Source organism: Erinaceus europaeus, chromosome X, assembly GCF_950295315.1.
Source record: "Erinaceus europaeus chromosome X, mEriEur2.1, whole genome shotgun sequence".
In the NCBI taxonomy this organism is placed as follows: Eukaryota; Metazoa; Chordata; class Mammalia; order Eulipotyphla; family Erinaceidae; genus Erinaceus; species Erinaceus europaeus.
The window spans coordinates 72,402,936-72,426,701 of record NC_080185.1 but is presented as its reverse complement, the minus strand read 5'-3'; the positions used below and the strand labels follow the sequence as shown (position 1 = coordinate 72,426,701).

Below are 23,766 nucleotides of genomic sequence, written 5' to 3'. Positions count from 1 at the left end.
ACACCACCTGTGGGGCTGCAGGGCTGAGTGCCCAGGCCAGACACAATAGCCATGAGTCATGGTATGGATAAACTGGCCCTGTTGGAGCAGCGCAAAGTGATCCATCAAACAGTCGAAACTGGGCACTCCCAGGGAGAGTGCAGGCCCTCCCCTTTTCTCATCTCACGCCCCTTAGCTAAGGAGCAAAAGGTAGGGCTGTACCAACACACAAGTGGAAGGAAGGCAGATGAAATTTCGGTCCGCCCATCTGCTCCTACTGCACTGCGTCTCCCCTCCATTTCCTCTGTTTGCCTCTCGCATCCACAACCTCTATGAATACACAAACTGCAGTGTGAAAGATGCAGATCATGGCATATGTTGACATAAAGGTCGTCCAGCCCCATCTTCCTACTACTGCTTGAACTATATCCTTAAAGCATAGTGCCTCAATCACTGCTTTGGTAAGTCTATTGACAAGGCTCTTTCTTCCCTTTTCCCCAGTTAGCTTTGCAACATCTTTGAAATAAATAAACATGTTGGTATTAATATTAGTACTTGGTATCGATATTAATTCTGTGAGAGATGTGGGGAAACAAAGGTAGAGATTTCTTTTTTAATTTTTTTAATATTTATTTATTCCCTTTTGTTACCCTTGTTGTTTTATTATTGTAGTTATTATTGTTGTTATTATTGATGTCGTTATTGTTGGATAGGACATAGATGAAGAGAGGAAGGGAAGACAGAGAGGGGAAGAGAAAGATAGACACCTACAGACCTGCTTCACAGCTTGTGAAGCGACTTCCCTGCAGGTGGGGAGCCAGGGCCTCCAACCTGGATCTTGCTCTTAACCCGCTGAGCTACCGCCCACTCCCGTGATTTCTAAGTTTAGCTTCAATCATCTATAGATAAGAATGTCAGGAAGGAACGCCTAGGGAAATAGCTTTTGCAAAGTTACACAGTAATGAAAATTCAAGTGTTCAAGTATAGCTTGAGGAAAGGTTGTATGAAGAGGAGAGGTTAGAAGTGAGATGAAATTGGCAGGATAGACTGAGGAAAAATTGTATGAAAGTGTTTATATGCTCTGCCAGGATGTGTTAGTATAATACCCTAAAGCAGTTTGATATTTTTGAAGGGTAGGAGAAATGCAATAACATTATCAGAGATATTTTTATAAAAAGTGTTGTCAGGATATGTGAGAGGAGGATAGTCCAGAAACAGAGGGAACAATCAGTAGACCATTCAATTCAGCATGTTTCTGAAGTGATTGCTTTGTTTGGGGTGAAATCTGGTAAAAAAAGAGAATGTCAAAATGGGACTTGTCTCTAAGAGACTTACGTTCTCATCAGAGAAGGAAATGTTTGATGACACAAGTAAAATGAATAAGATATAGCAACTTTTGGAATTCATGAATTTGATACTAATTTAATGACTTACAAAAGTCTATGACATGAAGAAACTTGGGATTTTGAACATTTTGTGTGATCAGTGTAGGAACAAATATTAAGTTAAAAGTGAAGATTCACTCCTGTTACAGCATTACATTTATAGTCTGAATATATATATGTGTATGTATGTATACATATATATATATCTTAACATCTAGCATAGGTAACTAAATGTTCCTATTAACTAGTTTTATTGATAATAAATGAATCAGAATTCTATGTGTGTAAAGTGTGTAGCATGATGATTTTATATGCATTATAAAGTGATTGCCATGACCAATCAATTGGGTTGTTGGAAAAGTCGTGATGTATTTTCTATGATATGCTATGAAAATGTTTATGACTTTTCCAACAATCCTATAATTAACAAATCCATCACCTCATATAGTGACATTTTGACTTCTCAATGAGTATTTCACAGTTCTTGTGTAAGTTGGGCAACATATTGATTTAATAGATTTATATCGGTTTCATTATGATTGACATTGCAGTGCTAGCTAACACTATTGGACCACATAGTTATTGATAGAAAAAGTGCTGGGGAGTTGAGATGCAGAAGAAGAGAGAGATAAAAAGACATGCGTCTCTGAGAACCAAGGCAGGTTTATTGGAAGAAAGCTGAGAGTGACCAGCAGACAAGGTAGTCAGACAGGGACCAATGGACATGAGTCCAGGCTGGTACTGTATCCCACAAACCAACAGGTTTTTATACTCAATGAAGGGGAAATTGTTTAGGGGGAGGGGATGCAGCTGGAAGGATAGGTGGTCTGGTTGTGCAATGGGCTGGGGAGTTGTTGCAGCTCTGTCATGTATTGTTTTCTTTGGAACTATAGTGGCTATAAAGGTCAATTCCTCACTTCAAGGTCTGTGACTGAAGTTCCAGGAAAAGTAAGAGCTGAGATCAGTCCATTATTATTTCTTCTGCTACTACTGGGAACAGTTAGATCTACTCCCTTTGATTAAAATCCAGTGTCAGGCAGAGGCACAACTGGTAAAGCACATATATTACAATGTATGAGGATCTGAGTTCAAACCCTAAGTCTTCACCTGCTGGGGGGGGACTTCAGGAGCACTGGAGCAGTGCTGGCAGGTTTCTGCCTTTCTCCCTCTCTCTCCCCATTCATCTCTCTGTCTTTATCTTAAAAATAAAGTAAAGAAAAAATATTACAGTTTATAATACAATTTCACTATCTATAATCACAGCAATCTATATTAGAGTTCTAAAATTATTTACCTACCAGTTGCAAATATATACCCTTAATCAATATATCTCTTAATAACCCACTCAAGATCATTACTATCAACACATTATTCTCTGTATTTATGACTTCAGTATTTAAATTTTTACTAATTTAATATGTACTACAATATTGTAAAAATTTAGGAGTATAGTTTTAGACCTGCCTACATTATATGACTCACCACATTCATCACTAAGGTGAGTTCCAGTGTCATTGAACTCACATACCTATCCCACCAACCCCCCCCTTATTCTCCACTAACCACTGTAGTCTTCACAGAGTATAGAGTTGGCTTTGTTATTATAATTTCTGGAAATTATCTTGTTTTGGCTATCTATATTTTCCATGAGTGAAACATTCTAATAATTATCTTTCTCTAGCCTACTAATTTCACAAACATAAACATCAAATTCAATCCATTTTCTTTTTTAAAATATTTTACTTATTGCATAGAGATAGAAATCAAGAGGGATGGAGAGATATAGAGGGAAAGAGAAACAGAGACACTTGCAGCCCTGCTTCACCACTTGTGAAGTGTCCCCCCTGCAGGTGGAGAACTGGGGCCTGAACTTGGGTCCTTGCGCTTAGTACTATGTGCACATAGCCATAGGTGCTACCTCCTAGCCCCCCATCCATTTTCTTTTGAAAGAGATGATGTCATATTTTCCAGTGGCCAAGAACTATATGCTTTATGCATAGAGGTACATATATCCTTTCAAATTATTTTTTTAATTTTTTTAAATATTTATTTTATTTATTCCCTTTTGTTGCCCTTGTTGTTTTTATTGTTGTAGTTATTATTGTTGTTGTTGTTGTTGGATAGGACAGAGAGAAATGGAGAGAGGAGGGGAAGACAGAGAGGAGGAGAGAAAGACAGACCTACCTGCAGACCTGCTTCACCGCCTGTGAAGCGACTCCCCTGCAGGTGGAGAGCCGGGTTCGAACCCGGTTCCTTATGCTGGTCCTTGTGCTTTGCGCCACCTGCACTTAACCCGCTGTGCTACAGCCCGACTCCCTCAAATTATTTTTATTAGTGAATTAATAATTATTGACAAGATTGTGGTATAAGAGGGCTACAATTCCATATAATTCCTACCACCAGAGTTCTGTATCTCTTCCCCTCCATTGGAAACTTCCCTATTCTTTACCCCTCTGGGAGTATGGACCAAAGATCTTTATGGGGAGCAGAAGGTGGGAGGCTGGCTTCTGTAATTGCTTCTCTGCTGGACATGAGTGTTCATAGGTTGATCCATTCCCACAGCCTGTTTCTATCTTTCCCTAGTGGGGTAGGGCTCTAGGGAGGTTCCAGGACACATTGGAGAGGTTGTCTGCCCAGGAAAGTCAAGTTGGCATCATAATAGCATCTGCAACTTGGTGGCTGAAAAGCATTAAGATACAAAGCAGAACACATGGTTTAATAATCAGGACCCTAAAGGTAAGAGTACAGCAGATCAGATTTGGGGGGTTTTCATGTTGGAAGAAGCTAGGAAGTCTGTTTTAGGTATATTCCAAGTGGCTCATGACTTTACCAATTTTTGTCTGAGCCTGACAGCTAACATGCAGGAGTGCTAATGGTATTGTCTGGGGGAATGGTGTCAGAGTTGAGGATAGGACTAGAAAACTGGATCAGGGCAGAGAGAAGCTCCCAAATATAGGGAAAGTATATAAATGCTGTTAACTATAAACCCCATCGATCTGATTTGGGCCCATGTCTATTTATATTTAGCACAAGAGCCTGTGTAACCTCTACATCCTTGTAGGTCTGAGTTCACATTCCATGGTCATAGCTAAGAACATTGTACACTGCACTCATTTCAGGAAAAGTCTTCTTCCTTGAGTGGCAGTCTCCCTTTGGATAGTGGGGCAGTCCCTACCATTTGTTGTTCTACATTAAAGGCAAGGTCTGTAGAGGCACACAGAGGGTTTATGAGGTTGTTCCTGATGGAGATGAATAGTGATGGTGGATAGAGGAATCTGTTAGAGTCTAGGCCCATCATATCTATGTGAGACTCCCAGGATGCCCTGACTAGGACTTCGAATGATGAGGTGGCCTGGTAGTGACCAAAAGGACAATGATGAAAGTGAGCCAGTCTCTTGCCCATATCCAGCTTTCAAGGAAGACTTGTCCTGAAATGAGTGCAACCCATGTCCAGCAGAGATGCAATTAAAGAAGCCAGACCTCTCACCTTCTGTTCCCCATAAAGATCCTTGGTCCATACTCCCAGAGGAATAAAGAATATGCTCCCAGAAGGATAAAGAATAGGAAAGCTATCAGGGGAGGGGAGGGGATACAGAGTTCTGGTGGTGGGAGTTGTACCCCTCTTATCCTATAGTTTTTGTCAGTGTTTGCTTTTTATAAATAAAAATTATTTAAAAAAATAGGGAAGCTTCCAGTGGAGGAGACGGGATACGTAACTCTGGTGGTGGAAATTGTACCCTTCTTATTCCACAATCTTGTCGATCACTACTCACTAATTAAAAATTTTCTATGAACAACTATATGCCACCAAGCTAGAGAACCTGGAAGAAATGGATGATTTCCTAGATACCTATGAACTTCCAAAACCAAGTAAAGACGAACTAGATAACATGAACAGGCCCATCACAGCTAATGAAATTGAAACAGTTATCAAAAACCTTCCCAAAAATAAAAGTACTGGTCCAGATGGTTTTACAAATGAATTCTACAAAACCTTCCAAGAAGAACTAATACTTCTGCTTTTAAAAGTCCTCCAGAAGATTGAAGACACTAGAATACTCCCTTCCAGCTTCTATGAAGCCAACATCACTTTGATACCAAAAGCAGACAGGGACACAACCAAAAAAGAAAACTACAGACCAATATCTCTGATGAACATAGATGCGAAAATATTGAACAAAATTCTAGCCAACTGGATACAGCAATATATTAAAAAGATTCTTCACCATGACCAAGTGGGGTTTATCCCAGGCATGCAAGGTTGGTTTAATATACGTAAATCAATCAACGTGATCCACCACATCAACAAAAGCAAGACCAAAAACCACATGGTCATATCAGTAGATGCAGAGAAAGCCTTTGACAAAATACAACATCCCTTTATGGTCAAAACACTACAAAAAATGGGAATAGATGGAAAATTCCTCAAGATAGTGGAGTATATATATATAGTAAACCCACAGCCAACACCATATTCAATGATGAAAAACTGGAAGTGTTTCCCCTCAGATCAGGTACTAGACAGGGCTGCCCACTATCACCATTACTATTCAACATAGTGTTGGAAGTTCTTGCCATAGCAATCAGGCAGGAGCAAGGAATTAAAGGAATACAGATTGTAAGAGAAGAAGTCAAACTCACCCTATTTGCAGATGACATGATAGTATACATAGAAAGACGTAAGGAATCCAGCAATTATCTTTTGGAAATCATCAGGCAATACAGTAAGGTGTCAGGCTAAAAAATTAACATTCAAAAGTCAGTGGCATTCCCATATGCAAACACTAAGTTAAAAGAAGTTGAAATCCAGAAATCAATTCCTTTTACTATAGCAACAAAAACAATAAAATATCTGTGAATAAGCCTAACCAAAGAAGTGAAAGACTTGTATACTGAAAATTATGAGTCACTACTCAAGGAAACAGAAAAAGACACAAAGAAGTGAAAAGATATTCCATGTTCATGGGTTGGAAGAATTAACATCATCAAAATGAATATACTACCCAGAGCCATCTACAAATTTAATGCTATGCCCATCAAGATCCCAACCACATTTTTAGAAGAATAGAACAAATGCTACAAATGTTTATCTGGAACCAGAAAAGACCTAGAGTTGCCAAAACAATCTTGAGAAGAAGGAACAGAACTGGAGGCTTCACACTCCCAGATCTCAAATTGTATTATAGGGCCATTGTCATCAAAACTGCTTGGTACTGGAACATGAATAGACACACTGACCAGTGGAATAGATTTGAGACCCCAGAAGTAATCCCCCACACCTATGGACATCTAATCTTTGACAAAGGTGCCCAGGCTATGAAATAGGGAAAACGGAGTCTCTTCAACAAATGGTGTTGGAAAAAATGGGTTGAAACCTGCAGAAGAATGAAACTGAACCATTATATTTCACCAAATGCAAAAGTAAATTCCAACTGGATCAAGGACTTGGATGTTAGACCAGAAACTATCAGGTACTTAGAGGAAAATATTGGCAGAACTCTTTTCTGCATAAATTTTAAAGACATCTTCAATGAAATGAATCCAATTACAAAGATGACTAAGGCAAGCTTAAACTATGGAACTACATCAAATTAAAAAGCTTCTGCACAGTAAAAGAAACCACTACCCAAACTAAGAGACCCCTCACAGAATGGGAGAAGATCTTTACATACCATACATCAGACAAGAGGCTAATAACCAGAATATATAAAGAACTTGCCAAACTCAACAACAGGAAAACAAGTAACCCCATCCAAAAATGAGGGGAGGACATGGACAGAATATTCACCACAGAAGAGATCCAAAAGGCCATGAAACACATAAAAAATGCTCCAAGGCTTGGATTGTCAGAGAAATGCAAATAAAGACAACAATGATATACCACTTGGTATATCATTGGTATATCTACACAATGGAATACTACTCAGCTATAAAAAAGGTGACTTCACCGTTTTTGGCCTATCTTGAATGGACCTTGAAAAATTCATGTTAAGTGAAATAAGTCAGAAACGGAAGGATGAATATGGTATGATTTCACTCTCATGCAGAAGTTAAAAAACAAGATCAGAAGAGAAAACACAAGTAGAACCTGAACTGGAATTGGAGTATTGCACCGAAGTAAAAGACTCTGGGATGAGTGGATGGGGAGAATGCATATCCAAGAAGGATGACAGAGGACCTAGTGGGGATTGTATTGTTATATGGAAAACTGGGAAATGTTATGCATGTACAAACTATTGTATTTACTGTCGAATATAAAACATTTATTCCCCAATAAAGAAATTTAAACAAATTATTGGAGGGGAGGTAATGAATTATAGTACATCTGTTTACACATGTTAATGGTTTCCCTGTTCTGTGTAACAGGTGTCTGCTGCATATTTTTATCCCCCCCCATCAGATGCCTCAAACCCCCTCTTCCCTCAGAAGCCCTATTCCTTTCCCTCCCCAGAGTCCCTTGCTTTGTTGAAGTACCCATCCCCTGTCCAAGTGTCATCCTGTGTTTCCCCCTTCCCAACTCTGTCTCCCAAGTTCCACTTACATGTAGAGTTATCTCGTATTCATCCTTCTTTCTTGACCTATCCCACCCAACAATTTTTCTTCTGTTTCCAGCAAAGGAGAGGCAGATTGAGATTTAAGAGTTTCTTTTCTGTTCTTCTGTTTAGGCCTTTGATGGTTGTTCTTGGTTTATTCACATTGGTCATATCACACTGTCCTTTCTACCCACCCTTTTCCTATATGGTTGGTCCTTTTGTTCCTTTGGTTGAGTTTCCATTTATATTCTACCAGAGATTACTTCCTTTGGAGTTATAAATTCCTTTACTTCTTGTCTTGTACTCCCTTCAATGGTTCTTGCAAAACAGAATTGTTGATGGTGAATTCCTTCAGTTACTTTATGTTTAGGAAGTTTTTGATTTCTCCTTTATACTTTTCAATTAATTAATTAGTTAATTAGTTAATTGGCACTGAGGCCAAATATTTGGTCCATCCATTTGATGAACAACTGTCTGGTTACCCAGGCTTTGCTGTTGGCCCTCAACATTACGCTTAACTTGCTTTTATCATATTTTCTCTCTGGAAAACTCAGGGATTTTCATTGGGGTAGACTAATAGAGGTTTAAATATTAAGTCCTGGATAACATTCCCATACAAAAACAGAATTAGCCTGCCTCTATCAACCTGTATCCTAACAATGCCTTCTCCTCTTGAGAGATGTAGTTTCTGTTAGGCATTTCCTTCCAAAATTTTTACCGGTCTCATTACAATTGAAGTCTCATTGGGACTAAAACTCTCAGACTTTAGGGAGTTCCTAAAATCATGAACAAGCTTTTCAGCAGCGTCTTTGTTTTCACTGGCTGCCTCCTTATTGTCTCAGCATGCCAGGTCTCCATTTAAATTTATCAAACCATATGAGACTGGCTTTAAACACTTCAATTGTCCCTGGCTTGTCTTTTAACAGGCATGCAGCTGTTCTGTTCACAGATTAGTATTGCCTCAGAAATAGTATCACCTGTGTTTGTCACTAATCCAAACGTGCAATAATTTTTCCATTTCTTTCACTATTTGTTACCTTTACTTAGTCACAACTTTTATGCCACAAGCAATACTGGCTTATTTAATAGTTACCTTATTTTTCTCAATCATAGAGATAAACTGTTAATCACTTTTAAATCACTAATAAAAATAAAAAAGACAAAACTGTTCTAGGCTTTTTGTACTCAGCAATGAGATCAAACACATGATACTATCATTCTCATACCTAGATATTATCTCTCTTTTCTATTCTATCATATATTCCACTAATTGTCTTTTCTGCTGAGTGATATCACTAATCTTCAGATTCATAGGTTAGATGTACATACATGTGTAGGCTCATTTCTTATTTCTCTGTTCGATTGGTATGTGTATCTATGTTTGCCCCAATCCTCTACTGTATTAATTACTTTTGCTTTGTAGTATGGTTCAAAGTAAGGGAGTATAATGCTTTCCTTTTCATTCTCTCCCCTCGGAATTGCTATTTGTTATTTCTTGTGTTTTCATACAAATGTTGCAATTACTCTTGTTTCCTTGAAGAATGTCATTAGGACTTTGGCAGGGATTGATTGATTGCATTGAATCTATAATTTCCTTTAAGGTAAGATATCCATTTTCATAGTATTTATTTTTCCAGTCCATAAACATAAAATATATTTACATCTTTTTGTTTATTTTACTTCTCTCATGCCTTCTTACACTTTCCATTATAAATTTTTTTATTCTCCTTTTTATTGGGTTTACTCTAAGGTATTTTAGCTTTTCAAGTAGAATTGCTTCCTTTATTTTACCCTTTTTAAGAAATGCAATAGGTTCATGTATTTTGTATCCTAATGCTTTATTAATTTATTGTGCCTAGTAGTTTTTTGTTTGCTTGTTTGTTTGTTGGTTGGTGGAGTCTTCAGGGTATCCTATGTATATTGCATATCTCCTGCAATAAGAGTATTTTGTTTTCTACTCTCCCCAATTTTATTCTTTTTTATTATCATTTTACCTTCTTACCTGATGACTCTCTGTAGGACTTCAATGAGTATGTTTAGCAACATTAATGACCGTGGATGTCTTTGTCTTACTGCAGATCTTAGGAGATTTTTTTTTCATTTTTACACCATTGAGCATAATGCAAGGTGTGAGTTAATCATACATCACCTTTATTATATTGCAGTATGTTTTCTAAAGTATTTACTGTTTTATTATAAATGCATGTTGAATTTTGTCAAATTCCTTCTAAGTGCCTATTAATATGATCAAGTAGTATTTACCATTCACTTTATTGATGTAGCATATTATACTAATTGGTTTGTATTGAACCATACCTACATCTTTGGGTTAATCCCACTAGGTTATCACAAAATATTCTCTGAATGTGTTACTGGGTTCAATTTGTTATTATTTTTTGAAGGCTTCTGCATAATGTTGATCAGATATATCGTGCAATTATTTTATTTTGTTATTCCTTTTTAATATTTATTTATTTATTTTCCCTTTTGTTGCTTTTGTTGTTTTTTATTATTGTAGTTAATGTTGTTGTTTTGATGTCGTTGTTGTTAGGACAGAAAGAAATGGAGAGAGGAGGGAAAGACAGAGAGAGGGAGAGAAAGACAAACACCTGCAGACCTGCTTCATTGCCTGTGAAGCGACTCCCCTGCAGGTGGGGAGCCTGAGGCTCAAACAGGGATCCCTATGCCTGTCCTTGCGCTTTGTGCCACAGGCGCTTAATCTGCTCCACTACCGCCCAACTCCCTGTTTTGTTTTTCTTCTGTCTTTTCTGTTTTGGAAATTGGAGAACACTGGTTTTATAAAAATGTTTTTGCAAATGTTCCCTCCCTCTTCCTCCACTTCTTTCCTATTCTCCTTCTCCTCCTCCTCCTCCTCCTCCTCCTCTTCCTCCTCCTCCTCCTTCTCCTTCTTCTTCTTCCTCGTCCTTCTCCTCATCTTCTTCTTCTTCTCTTTCTTTTTCTTCTCCTTCTATTTAACTTTTTTCACCAGAGCAACACTCAGCACTTCTTTATAGCAGTTCTAAGGACTGAACCTGGGACTTTGGAATCTCAGGCATGAAAGTCATTTTGCATAAGCATTATGCTATTTCCCCCACCCTCCCTTCATTTTTTTTTAAGAACTGGAACAGGATAGGTGTTCATTTTCCTTTCCTTTTAATTCATTTTTTTACATAACTGCATTTTGTTTTAATAATCTGCTAGCTATCTATATTAATTTATTTTTCAGCTTTTTTTTTATTTTAAGAACCAAACACACCCATCCAAAAAGATTCATGTATACCTATGTTAATAACAGTTTGAATGAAACATGCTAAGTGAGTTAAGCCAGAAAGAGAAGGATGAATATGGGATGATCTCACTCAAAGACAGAAATTGAGGAATAAGAGCAGAGGGGGAAACACAAAGCAGAACTTGGACTGTGTTTGGTGTATTGTACCAAAGTAAAGGACTCTGGAAGGGGGTTGGAAGGACAGAAGGGCTTTCAGGTCTTGGTATATGATGATAAAGGAGGATTTAGCAGGGATGGGGGAGGGTGGTGAGAGTGTTTATAGAAAACTGAGAAATTGGGGGTCAGGCAGTAACCAGCAGATTAAGCGCACACACGCAAAGCGCAAGGACTGACTTAAAGATCCCAGTTCCAGCCTCTGGCTCCCCACCTGTAGGGGGCTCACTTCACAGGCAGTGAAGCAGGCCTACAGGTGTCTTTCTACCCTTCTTTCTGTCTTCCCCTCCTCTCTCCATTTCTCTCTGTCCTGTTCAACAACAATGACATCAATGACAACAATAAAAATAACCACAACAACAATAAAATAACATGGACAACAAAGTGGAAGGAGCCTCCAGGAGCAGTGGACAGGTAGTGCAGACACTGAGCCCCAACGGTAACCCTTGAAGCAAAAAGAAAACTGAGAAATTTTCCTTGCTGGGGCTCACGTGGGATGACTCTCAGCCAGGAAGGTAAGCTTACCAAGACTCCATCACTAGCTCAAGAGACTACATGATAAAGAAAGAGACTTGGGGAGGATTCTGGTATGAACACTCTCAATTTATTCAGGGGTGGGCTTGGGTATATATAAAGTTAAACAAAGAACATTTTTCAAATACGTCAGAAATTACAGGTTTCTTAAAGGTCAGCTTGCCCTTATGGTAGGGGGCTGGTATGACAAGAATTGATGCAGATGCATAAAGGTCAATATAATTAGTCTCCTGATGCAGGCATTTAATTACCCAAAGGCATTTGAGAGAAGAATAGGGGTAAACCAGTAGGGTGAGATAGAGAGAAGATAAACAAGGCTTGATGTAAATCATAGATATCAAGGAACATAAGGAAATAGTATTTGGGGGCTTCACTGTCTGGTGTCAGGGAGGTGTTTGATGGAGTGTGATCAAAAGTGAGGTGATTGTGTGAACTCTGGGTGACTATGTGAACTTTGAATGAACCTTAAAGCAGGAAGCAATGTGGCCTGCTGCTAGCATGGAGAAACTGTAAGATTTCTGTGGGCTTGAGAGTCTTACAAGGGGAAACTAAGTCTGGGAGACTTTTTCTCCTTTGCTCATCTCTATGAGAGAGGCTAACAAGGGGGTGTCTTTTCCAGACCTCCATCCAAGGATGGGGGGAGTTTTCCCTAAGCTCTACCAAGCTTTCACATAGTCCCACATTTCCTCATGTACCAATAACTGTATTTACTGATTTTTCTCTTACATGCTTTATTGGGTAAGCTGTTTCCCCCACCACAAGCCATTATTACAATAATTTGTCCCAGAAAAACCATCTTATACAAATGTAAATGACACAAATTTTAATGCTTAACACTCAGGCAAGATACTATATATTTTGATAAAAACAGCAACAGTCTCCAATATGCAAAGTAAACTAGATGTTATAAAATGAGTTTCTTCAGAATTTCTAGTCGTAATGTGGTAGGGTTCCAAATGATTTTTAGTTGCTTATCTAGTTGATTGCAGGAATGATCTTTCAGCAGCTATTATGCTCTGGCCAGAACCACTTATTCCTTTGTTTTTATATAATTTAATTTTTAAATTCATAATTAATAGTTACAAGATTGGAAAATTGCTATTTATAATTCCATACCACACCCATCATCAAAGTTCTGTGTCTCCTCCCTCCTACCTCCTGAAGATATTAGATAACCACCATAGTTCTCACAACCCTTAAAACTACTTTTAAAATTTTTTTGCAAGTTTATATGCATCAGTTCTCTAGATTCCACATATGAATGAAATCAACTGATAGGGAGTCAGGCCGTAACACAGCAGGATAAGCGCATGTGGCGCAAAGTACAAGGATGTCAAAGGATCCGAGTTTGAGCCCCCAGCTCCCCACCTGCAGGGGAGTCGCTTCACAGGCAGTGAAGCTGGTCTGTAGGTGTTTGTCTTTCTCTCCCCCTCTCTGTCTTCCCCTCCTCTTTCCATTTCTCTCTGTCTTATCCAACAACGACATAAACAACAATAAGAACTACAACAATAAAACAATAAAGGCAACAAAAGGAAATAAATAAATATTAATAAAAGAAATCAACTGATAGCTATCTTTCATCTCTTATTATATTGATAAGCATAATCACCTCCAATTCCATCCATTTTGTCCCAAAGGACAGAATATTGTCCTTTATGACTGTAATAGTAGTATTCCATGGAGTATATATCCCACAAACTCATTAGACAGTCATCTGCCAATGGCCATTTTGGCTGCCTCCATTATTTGGTTATTGTTAATAATACAGCTATGAACATCAGGCTGTGTATGTCCTTTCAAAGCAGTGATTAAGGGTCTTTTGGATAAATGACCACAGTGGTATTGATGAATAATAAGGTAATTCCATTTCTGTTTAATTGAGGGCTCTACATACAGTCCTCAAAAGAGGCTGCAACAGTTCGCTTTTCCACCAGAAAGGTAGAAGAGTCCCTTTTTCTCCACAACCTTGCCATATATGTCATTTCCCATTTTGTTGTTGTAGGACATTCTCTCAGGTATAAACTGGAATCTCAGTGTAGTTTTAATTTGCATTCCTCTGATGATAAGTGAAGTGGATAATAATGACCTTTTTGGTCAATACCAGACCACCCCATCATCTGGGGCCCTAGTCAGGGAATCCTAGGATTCCCACACAAATATAATGGGTCTAGACCTCTAACAGATCCCTCTCCATCATCATTGGTCACTTCCATCAGTATTGTAAGTATTAGCTCTCTTTCAGGCTTGCCCAGGACCTTGCCCTCAGTATAAAGTAGCAATGGTAGGGACTGCCCCACTCTCCAAAGGGTGGCTGGGCCATCCTGCCCTACTGCTCAAGGAAACTGTTCCTGAAATGAATGCAGCCTGCAATGTTCCCAGCTGTAGCAATGAACTGCAAGCTCAGACCTACAGGAACTCAGAGGGTAAACAAGCTCCTATGCTACATATATATAACATATTATTATATGTTATTATTAAATATGTTATATAATGTATAATAACATATTTAATATATATAATAATATATATGCCCCACATCAGGTAAATGGGGTAAATAGTTAATTTTATTCATAGAGATTTTTTCAACAATGGGAGCTCCTTTCTACCCTAATCCAACTTTCTAGCCATTTACTCTGACACCATCTTCTCAGACAATATTTTTATCCAACACCATGTTAACTATCAAACTCAAGCAAAGACTACAATAGTCGTGGGCCCCTAGGAACATGCCTTCCTTCCACCCTAAGATTCCTATTCTCATCTTCTCTGTTCCTACTTTTCGGTTACTGTTCATTAATCATTTTGTTCCACTTTCTGTCTTGCCACCTTTCAGCTACCAAGTTGCAGATGCTCTCATGATTCCATCTTGTCTTCTCTGGGCAGATGACCTCACCAATGTATCCTGGAACCTCACCTCTCCAGAGCCCTATCCCAGCAGGGAAAGACAGAAACAGTCTGGGAGTTATGGATCAACCTGCCAACGCCCATGTTCAGCAAAGAAGCAATTACAGAAGCCAGAACTCCCACCTTCTGCACCCCCAAAAATTTTTGATCCACACTCCCAATGGGGGAGAAGTTATAGGGTGAATATGACTAGAGGGCTCTGAACTCCAACTCCATCAGGACCCAGATAGAGAGAGAAGAGGGAAAAGGGAGGGGCATTTAGATGTAGTAATAAGTGTATGTGTGACTAGGAAAGGAAGAGAAGATGAGACCTTAAAAAAATGCTCAGAGGTGGGAGTCAGGTGGTAGTGCAGCAGGTTAGGCACAGGTGGCGCAAAGCACAAGGACCAGGGTAAGGATCCCAGTATGAGCCCCTGGCTCCCCACCTGCAGGGGAGTTGCTTCACAGGCGGTGAAGTAGTTCTGCAGGTGTCTATCTTTCTCTTCCCCTCCTGTTTCCATTTTCTCTGTCCTATCCAGTAACGATGACATCAGTAACAACGATGACATCAGTAACAGCAACAATAACAACTACAACAATAAAACAACAAAGACAACAAAAAAGAATAAATAAATATTTTTTAAAAATCTTTTTAAAAATGGTCAAAGGAATACAATATAAACAGATAGTTGTAAAAATACTAGTCTCCCATACCTGCAACCTTAGGAGAACTGCTGTCGCTTAAAATGGAGAGATTTGGGATTCAGAGCTCTGGTGGTGGGAATGGTGTGGAATTGTACCCCTTTTTATCTTCTCATGTTGTAAATCAATATTAAATCACTAATAACAAAGAGAAAGGAAGAGAAGATGGGACCACAGGAAAAAATGGGCAAATTTAGACAGATAGCTATAGAAATGATAGGCTGTATTTGCAACCTTAAGAGCTGCTGTAGCTTACAATGGAGGGAATGGGGATTCAGGTATCTGGAGGTGGGAACTGTGCAAAGTAGTACCCTGTTATCTTATAATTATGTAAATCAATATTAATTCACTAATAACATTTAAAAAGAGATTTGAAAAAACAATTGAAATGGAGCATTTCTTCATATATATGTGAGCCATGTGTATTTCTATGTATCTAGTTCTTTGGCCCACAGTTTTGTTGAATTATTGTTATTATTTTGTAGATCTGTTCCCAGGCTGTATAGATATTTGATATGAGACACTTGTTGAATTGTGATGTGCAAATATTTTTCCCCATTTATTGGGTTGCTTGGTTATTCTGGTGTAGTTTGCATTCAATGAGTAGAAGCTTTTGAGTTTCATGTAGTCCATTTCTTTACTTTGTCTTCATTGCCCATGCATGTAATGCTGAGACTCCAAATATATCTTTGGTGTGAAGATCCTGCAAAGTTTCACTGAAGTTTTCTTCTGTAAATTTTAGAGTTTCTGGTCTAATATTCAGATTGTTGATCCATTTTGATTTTATTTTGGTCTATGGTGTTACATGATGGTTTGGTTTCATTACATGTAGCTGTCCAATTTTTCCAGCATCATCTGTTGAAGAAACCTTTTCCACCGCATTCATGTTGTTGGCCCCTTTTTCATGTACTAGGTGGCTGTATAAGTATGGGCACATCTCTGAGCTCCCGATTCTGCTGCCTTTAATTATACTTGCTTTGTAGCATTAACTGAAGTTGAGGAGCATGATACCTCTATTTTTCTTTTTTTTTAATTTTTTATTTATAAAAACAAAACATTGACAAAACCATAGGATAAGAGGGGTATAGCTTCACACAGTTCCCACCACCAAACCTCGATATACCATCCCTTCCCCTGATAGCTTTCCTATTCTTTAACCCTCTGGGAGTATGGACCCGAGATCATTGTGGGATGCAGAAGGTGGAAGGTCTGGCTTCTGTAATTGCTTCCCCGCTAAACATGGGGGTTGACAGGTCGATTCATACTCCCAGCCTGTCATGACCATAGAATGTGAGCTCAGATCTACAGGGATGCAGAGGTCACATAGGCTCCTAAACTAACTATGGGCCCCAGATCACATCAAATCGATGGGGTTTACAGTAATATTTATACCCTTTCCCATATTAGGGAGCTGCTCTCTTCCCTGATTCAGCTTTCTGATCCTTTTCTCAGCCATGACATCATCTCCCCAGGTAATATTTTTCTTTTTTTTAATCTTGTTTATAGTACTTTTTTTTTATTTAAGAAAGGATTAATTAACAAAACCATAGGGTAGGAGGGGTACAACTCCACACAATTCCCACCTCCCAATCTCCATATCCCACCCCCTCCCCCGATAGCTTTCCCATTCTCTATCCCTCTGGGAGCATGGACCCAGGGTCATTGTGGGTTGCAGAAGGTAGAAGGTCTGGCTTCTGTAATTGCTTCCTCGCTGAACATGGGCATTGACTGGTCGGTCCATACTCCCAGTCTGCCTCTCTCTTTCCCTAGTAGGATGGGTCTCTGGGGAAGCTGAGCTCCAGGACACATTGGTGGTGTCTTCAATCCAGGGAAGTCTGGCCGGCATCCTGATGACACCTGGAACCTGGTGACTGAAAAGAGAGTTAACATACAAAGCCAAACAAATTGTTGAGCAATCATGGACCCAAAGCTTGGAAAAGTGGAGAGGAAGTATTAGGGAGGTACTCACTGCAAACTCTAGTATACTTCTGCTTTCTTACTTTGGTGCCATACTCCAAACTCAGTCAATTTCTGCTTTGCGTTTCTACTTTTTTTTTTTTTTTACATGCATAATATTCCCCAGATTCCCATTTAGCAATACAACCCCCACTATTTCATTCATCATTTTTCATGGACCTGTATTCTCCCCACCCACCCACCCACCCCAGAGTCTTTTACTTTGGTGTAGTACTTTTATATAGATACAGTGGTACAAGTTTAACATGAATATATACAAAACATAATGATGACTTTGCCCTTCTGAACAGTATTACATTCTAGATGAAGAAACCAATGTTTTATTTGAGTGTTCAAATCAGTTTAAGCACTGTGTGATGATAGGTATTGTGTCTTTTTTACAGATAAAATTTAGACAAATCAGTTAAGTAATTTGCTGATTGTCCTACTGGTGAAAGAGTTTGGGAATAATATCATATACCCCTCTTCCTTTTAAATTACTACATTTATGCTCTGAAAATCTAGCTCTCAGGGCCAGGCGGTGGCACACCTGGTTAAGCGCACACACTGTCGTGCAAGGACCCAGGTTCAAGTACCTGGTCCCCATCTGCAAAAGGAAAGCTTCATGAGTGGTGAAGTAGAGTTGTAGGTGTCTCTCTGTCTCTCTCCCTCCCCTCTCAATATCACTCCTTTATCCAAAAATAAAAATAAAATAAAATAAAAAAGAAAATATAGCTTTCTCCTTTAATATTTTTATCACCAGTATCCTATTATTATTTAATATAATTTGATTCTTTAAAAAGAAATATTGTGTTCCTTTCATGTTTATGTATTGTGCTTCCATTGATACCACTTAGTTGTAGCTCTGAGAATTTGCATAACTTAATCTGTCTGAGACATTTTGTTTTGTTCATGTGTAAAATGAAGATTTTCAGGATTTTACTTAAAATGCCAATTTCAGACGAAGATAAACCACCACCAGAACTACTCAGTCCTGTTATAGTCCTTTTCTTGTTTTCTCTTTGTATAGACTGCTAATCTTTCACCTTCATTATTCAGTTAGGAGTGTTTCAGTGCCCAGGACTCAGCTGGAAATCTTTTCTTCTCTAGCTCAGTCTTTTATGCAGATGATTTCAAACCTTTCATCAAGGCTTTTGTGTAACCTCTAGATACTGACACTTCTCTGACATAAATTTCATCCTTTAACTTTTTGACATTCTACATTAAAAAATTATTATCTTATTGGATAGAGACTTCCAGAGATTGAAAGGGAAGGGGGAGATAAGAAGGAGAAAGACAGAGAGACACATGCAGCACTGCTTCACCACTTGCAAAACCTTGCCCTGCAGGTGGGGATGGGGGGCTCGAAACTGGGTCCTTGTACCTTGTAACATGTGCACTTAACCAGGTACGCTAATGCCTGGCTACCATTCTAGTAGTTTTCCATTGTGTATATATACCACAGCTTTCTCAGCCACTCATCTGTTGTTGGGCACCTGGGTTGCTTCCAGGTTTTAAAAAAATGTTTAGTTCTTTGGCCCACTTTTTAAAAATTAGTGATTAATATTGACAAAAGTATAAGTTGACAGGGATATAATTCTACACTGTTCCCACTATCAGAGTTCTGTATCTCCATTCCCTCCATTGGAAACTCAGGTAGTTCTCCCAAGGTCACAGATATGAGTTGACTATTATTTCTATAACTATCTATATTCATATGTATCTGCCCATTTTTTTCTATGATCCTGCCTTCTTTTTATCTCTAAGACACACCTATACCTATTGCCGCTTCTACATATCCTTCACTTTCCCCTCTTCATTCTCTGAGTCCTGATGGAATTGCAGTTCAGAGGTCTCTGGTCATGTTCCCCTTAATTTGTTTTTCTCTGGGAGTATGGTTCAGAATTCTTTTGGGGAGGCAGAAGGTGGGAGTTTTGCCTTCTATAATTGCTTTTCTGCTGGACATGGGCATTAGTAGGTCAATCCATACCCCCCAGTCTGTTTCTATCGTTGCCTAGTGGGGTAGGGCTCTGGAAAGGTGATTTTCTGGGACACATTAGTGAGGTAGTCTGCCCAGGGAAATCAGGATGGAGTCATAGTAGCATCTGCAACTTGGTGGCTCAAATGCAGTAAGATGGAAAGCAGGACAAAACATGGTCCACTTTTTGATTAGGTTAATTTTTTTTTCTTTAATTGGGCTGTACTAGTTCTTCATTAGTGTTTGCTATATCAGTTGCTTGTCGAATGTGTTGATAAGCAAATATCTTCTTCCATTTGCTGTAGTGCTGGATTATCCTTGTGTAGTTTGCTTTTGATGTGTAGAAGCTCTTTACTTTGATCTAGCCCCACTTATTCCCGTACCCATGAGGTTGAGTCTCCAAATACATCTTCAATGTAAAGAACTTACAATGACTCACTGATGTTTTCTTCTATAAATTTTAGTTCTATAAATCTAGTAGTTATCCTTCACCTCTTTACTCACCTCACTAAGCTTAAGCTCCTTCAGTTCCATCCATTTTACCTGAAAGGACATGATATCATATGTTTTATTGCTGAATGGTACTCCATTGAATATATATATCCCATAACTGCTTCCTCCCCCCCCAGGCCATACCTCTGTTTTAATTTGCTTTATTTTCTTAGTTATTTAAAAGTGATTTACATAATTATAAGATATTAAGCGTATAGTCATCCCCAGAGTTCCGTGCCCCCAACCCATTCCAGTGGAAACTGCCATAGTTCTTTCAAGGTCATAGATATGGATCGAATATATGCCCATTTTTATTCACATCTATGGCCATCCTTACCTCCTTTCTAAGTCTCACCTACACCTATCTCTACTTTGAGTTTCCATTTTTTTATAACACCTGACTTTGTCATTTTCCAAATTCTCCTCCCTCTCAGTGATGGAATAAAAACAAAGATATTTTGGTCACAAATGTTCCAGGTCATGGTGGAACTGGGGTCCAGAGCTCTTTAATCATCTTCTCTAAACATTTTCCCCCTCTGAAAGTAATATAGTATCACCTTTTTGATAGCCAAGTAGTACTTCATTGAATATAGGTCCCATGACTTCTTTTTCTTCTTCTTTTTTTTTTTTTTTTTTGGTTGCCTACCCAGGGTTATCACTGGGGCTCAGTGCCTGCACTATGAATCCACTGCTCCTGGAGGCTAGTTTTCCCTTTTTGTTGCCCTTGTTGTTTATTGTTGTTGTTGCAGTTCTTGTTGTTGGGTAGGTCAGAAAGAAAATCAATAGAGGAGGGTAAGACAGAGAGGGGAAGAGAAAGACAGACACCTGCAGACCTGCTTCACCACCTGTGAAGCGACGCCCCCTGTAGGTGGGGAGCCTGGGGCTCCAACCGGATTCCTTACGTGGGTCCTTGCTCTTAGTGCCATGCATCCTTAACCCACTGCTGCTACTCCCTCTTCCCCCCATGACATTTTTTAGGGAATTAATTATTTACAACAGATACAGGTGTTGACACATGTGTAAACTGTCTCAGTTTTCTACAAAACACTGTCACTCCCAGCCTAACATCATGCACCAGGACCTGAATTTCCACCCCACCCTGCTACCCACCTCAGAGTATATTACTTTGGTGCATAACATCAAATCCAGCCCAAGTTCTATTTTGTATTTCCCCATTCTGTTCATTCTCAACTTCTATTTTTGAGTGAGATCATCCCATATTCATCCTTCTATTTCTAGCTTGCCTCATTTAACATGACTCCTTCAAGTTCCATCTAAGATGAGGTGAAGAAGGAGAATTCATGATTCTTAATACCTGAGTAATATTCCTTTATGCACATATACCACAACTTACTCAGCTCTAGGTTGCTTCCAGGTTTTGGCTATTACAAATTGTGCTACTACAGAAATAGGTATTGGATGACGGTATTTGTGCCTTAAGATATACCCCAAGAGGGAGTCGGGCAGTAGCGCTGCGGGTTAAGCACAGGTGGCACAAAGCACAAGGACCCTGCCTAAGAATCCTGGTTCGAGCCCCCGGCTCCCCACCTGCAGGGGAGTCACTTCACAGGCTCACAGGCGGTGAAGCAGGTCTGCAGGTGTCTTTCTTTCTCTCCCTCTCACTGTCTTCACCTCCTCTCTACATTTCTCTAGGTCCTATCCAACAATGACGACACCAATAACAACAACAATAATAACTACAACAATAAAACAACAAGGGCAACAAAAGGGAATAAATAAATATTTTAAAATGATATACCCCAGGAAAGGAATTAGCAGGTCATAGTGTAGGTCCATTTCTAGCCTTCTGAGGATTCTCTAGGCAACTCTCCAGAAAGGTTGGACCAATTTACATTCCCACCAGCAGTATAGAAGGGTTCTTTTGTCCCCACAATCACTTCAGCATTTGTTGTTACTATCCTTTCTGGTGTATGACATTCTCATAGTAGTGAAGTGGTATCTCATTGTCGTTATTTGCATTTTTCTGACAATCAATGATGGTGCATTTTCAAATATATCTCTTGGTTTTTGGGATATGTTCTTTGGTGAAAATTCTGTTCATATATCCTCCCCACTTTTGGAATGAGTTATTTCTTCTTTTGTTAGTGAGGTCTTTATAAATTTTGGTTATTAGCCTATGAGGTCTTTATAAATTTTGGTTATTAGCCTATTGTCTGATATATGGCATGAAAAAGATCTCCCACTCTGTAAGGAGTCTCTTTGGATGGTGGTTTCTTTTGCTTTGCAAGGACTTTTCACTTTGATGTAGTCCCACTGGTTTCTTTTTGTTTTGGTCTTCTTTGCAGTTGGACTTCTGTCATCACTTCATGAACAAAACAGTACAAGAAGATGGGAATTAATGGAAATTTCTTACTTTGGGACTTTTACTAATTTTTTATTTATTGTTGAGTGTTAATTTAATTCCACTGTAGTATGAGAAGGTGCTTGGGATGAGTTCAGTGCTCTTGAATTTATTGACACTGTCTTTGTAGCCTATCATATAGTCTGTCCTTGAGAATGACCCATGTGGACTTGAATAGAATATGTAGTACAGTTTCTTTGGGTGAATGACTCTGAAAATGTCCAGTAGTTTTAGATTATCTATCTCTTTATTTAATTCCTTCATTTATTTATTAATTTTCTGTCTAGATGATCTGTCACCTTGAGAGTGGGGTGTTGAAATACCCTACTATTACTGTGTTGCTGTTAATATATTGCTGTAGCTTTTTCAGCAGATATTTGATATATTTAGATGGCTTCTCATTGGATGCATAGATGGAAATTTCTTTTTTAATTTTTATTTATAAAATGGAAACACAAGACCGTAGGATAAGAGGGGTATAATTCCCACCACCAGAACTCTGTATCCAATCCCCTACCCTGATAGCTTTCCTATTCTTTAACCCTATGGACCCAGGGTCATTATGAGGTGCAGAAGGTGGAAGGTCTGGCTTCTGTAATTGCTTCCCCGCTGAACATGGGGGTTAACAGGTCGATCCATACTCTCATCTTGTCTTTCTCTTTCCCTAGTGGGCCAGAAATCTGGGGAAGTGGAGCTCCAGGACACATTGGTGGATTCGTCTGCCCAAGGAAGTATGGTTGGCATTATGTTATCGTCTGGAATCTGGTGGCTGAAAAAAGAGTTAACATATAAAGCCAAACAAATTGTTGACTAACCATGAACCTAAAGGCAAGAATATTGCAGATGAAGATTTGGGGTCTCCATTTTGGAAATAGCTACTAGGTCTATTTTAGGTATATTCCAAGGGGCCCATGACTTGACTAGTTTTTGCCTGAGCCTGACATCTGATATGGTTGCCAATAAATACTGACTTTGATACATATGTAAAATTTCTCAATTTTATGCAAGACACTCTCACCCCTAGCTTAGCTCCTCCTCCACCATCATGCTCCGGGACCTGAAAGCTGTCCCCTCCCCCAGAATTATTTATTTTGGTACAATAACCACTATTTCAATTTCTTGCTTTTTTTTTCCCCCCTCTGGGGCTATCACTGGGGCTCGGTGCCTGCACTATGGAGCAGCAACCTTTTTTCCATTGTTGTTGTTGTTGCTGCTGCTGTTACTGTTGTTGGATATGGCAGAGAAATTGAGAGAGGAGGGAAACATACAGCGAGGAGAGAAAAATAGGCACCTGCAGACCTGCTTCACTGCTTGCGAAGTGACCCACCCTTGGTTGAGAACCAAGAGCTCAAACTGGGATCCTTGGCACTGGTCCTTGCACTTGGCACTATGTGCGCTTAACAGGGTACGCTACAGTCTGGCCCCCTACTTCATTTTTTTTGTCTCCAGGATTATTGCTGGGGCTCGGTGCCTGCATTACAAATCCACTGCTCCTGGGGGCCATTATCTTCCCCTTTTGT

General features: G+C 39.1%; 1 long non-coding RNA gene across 1 annotated transcript; it reads left to right on the top strand.

Moving 5' to 3' along the window:
- Nucleotide 1: 1 nt before the first annotated feature.
- LOC132535818 (uncharacterized) lies at nucleotides 2-23,091 on the top strand. The gene is made up of 3 exons (XR_009547549.1): nucleotides 2-440; nucleotides 16,866-16,930; nucleotides 22,915-23,091. It is a non-coding gene; the product is annotated as an uncharacterized LOC132535818 (long non-coding RNA).
- The last annotated feature ends 675 nt before the right edge of the window (nucleotides 23,092-23,766 follow it).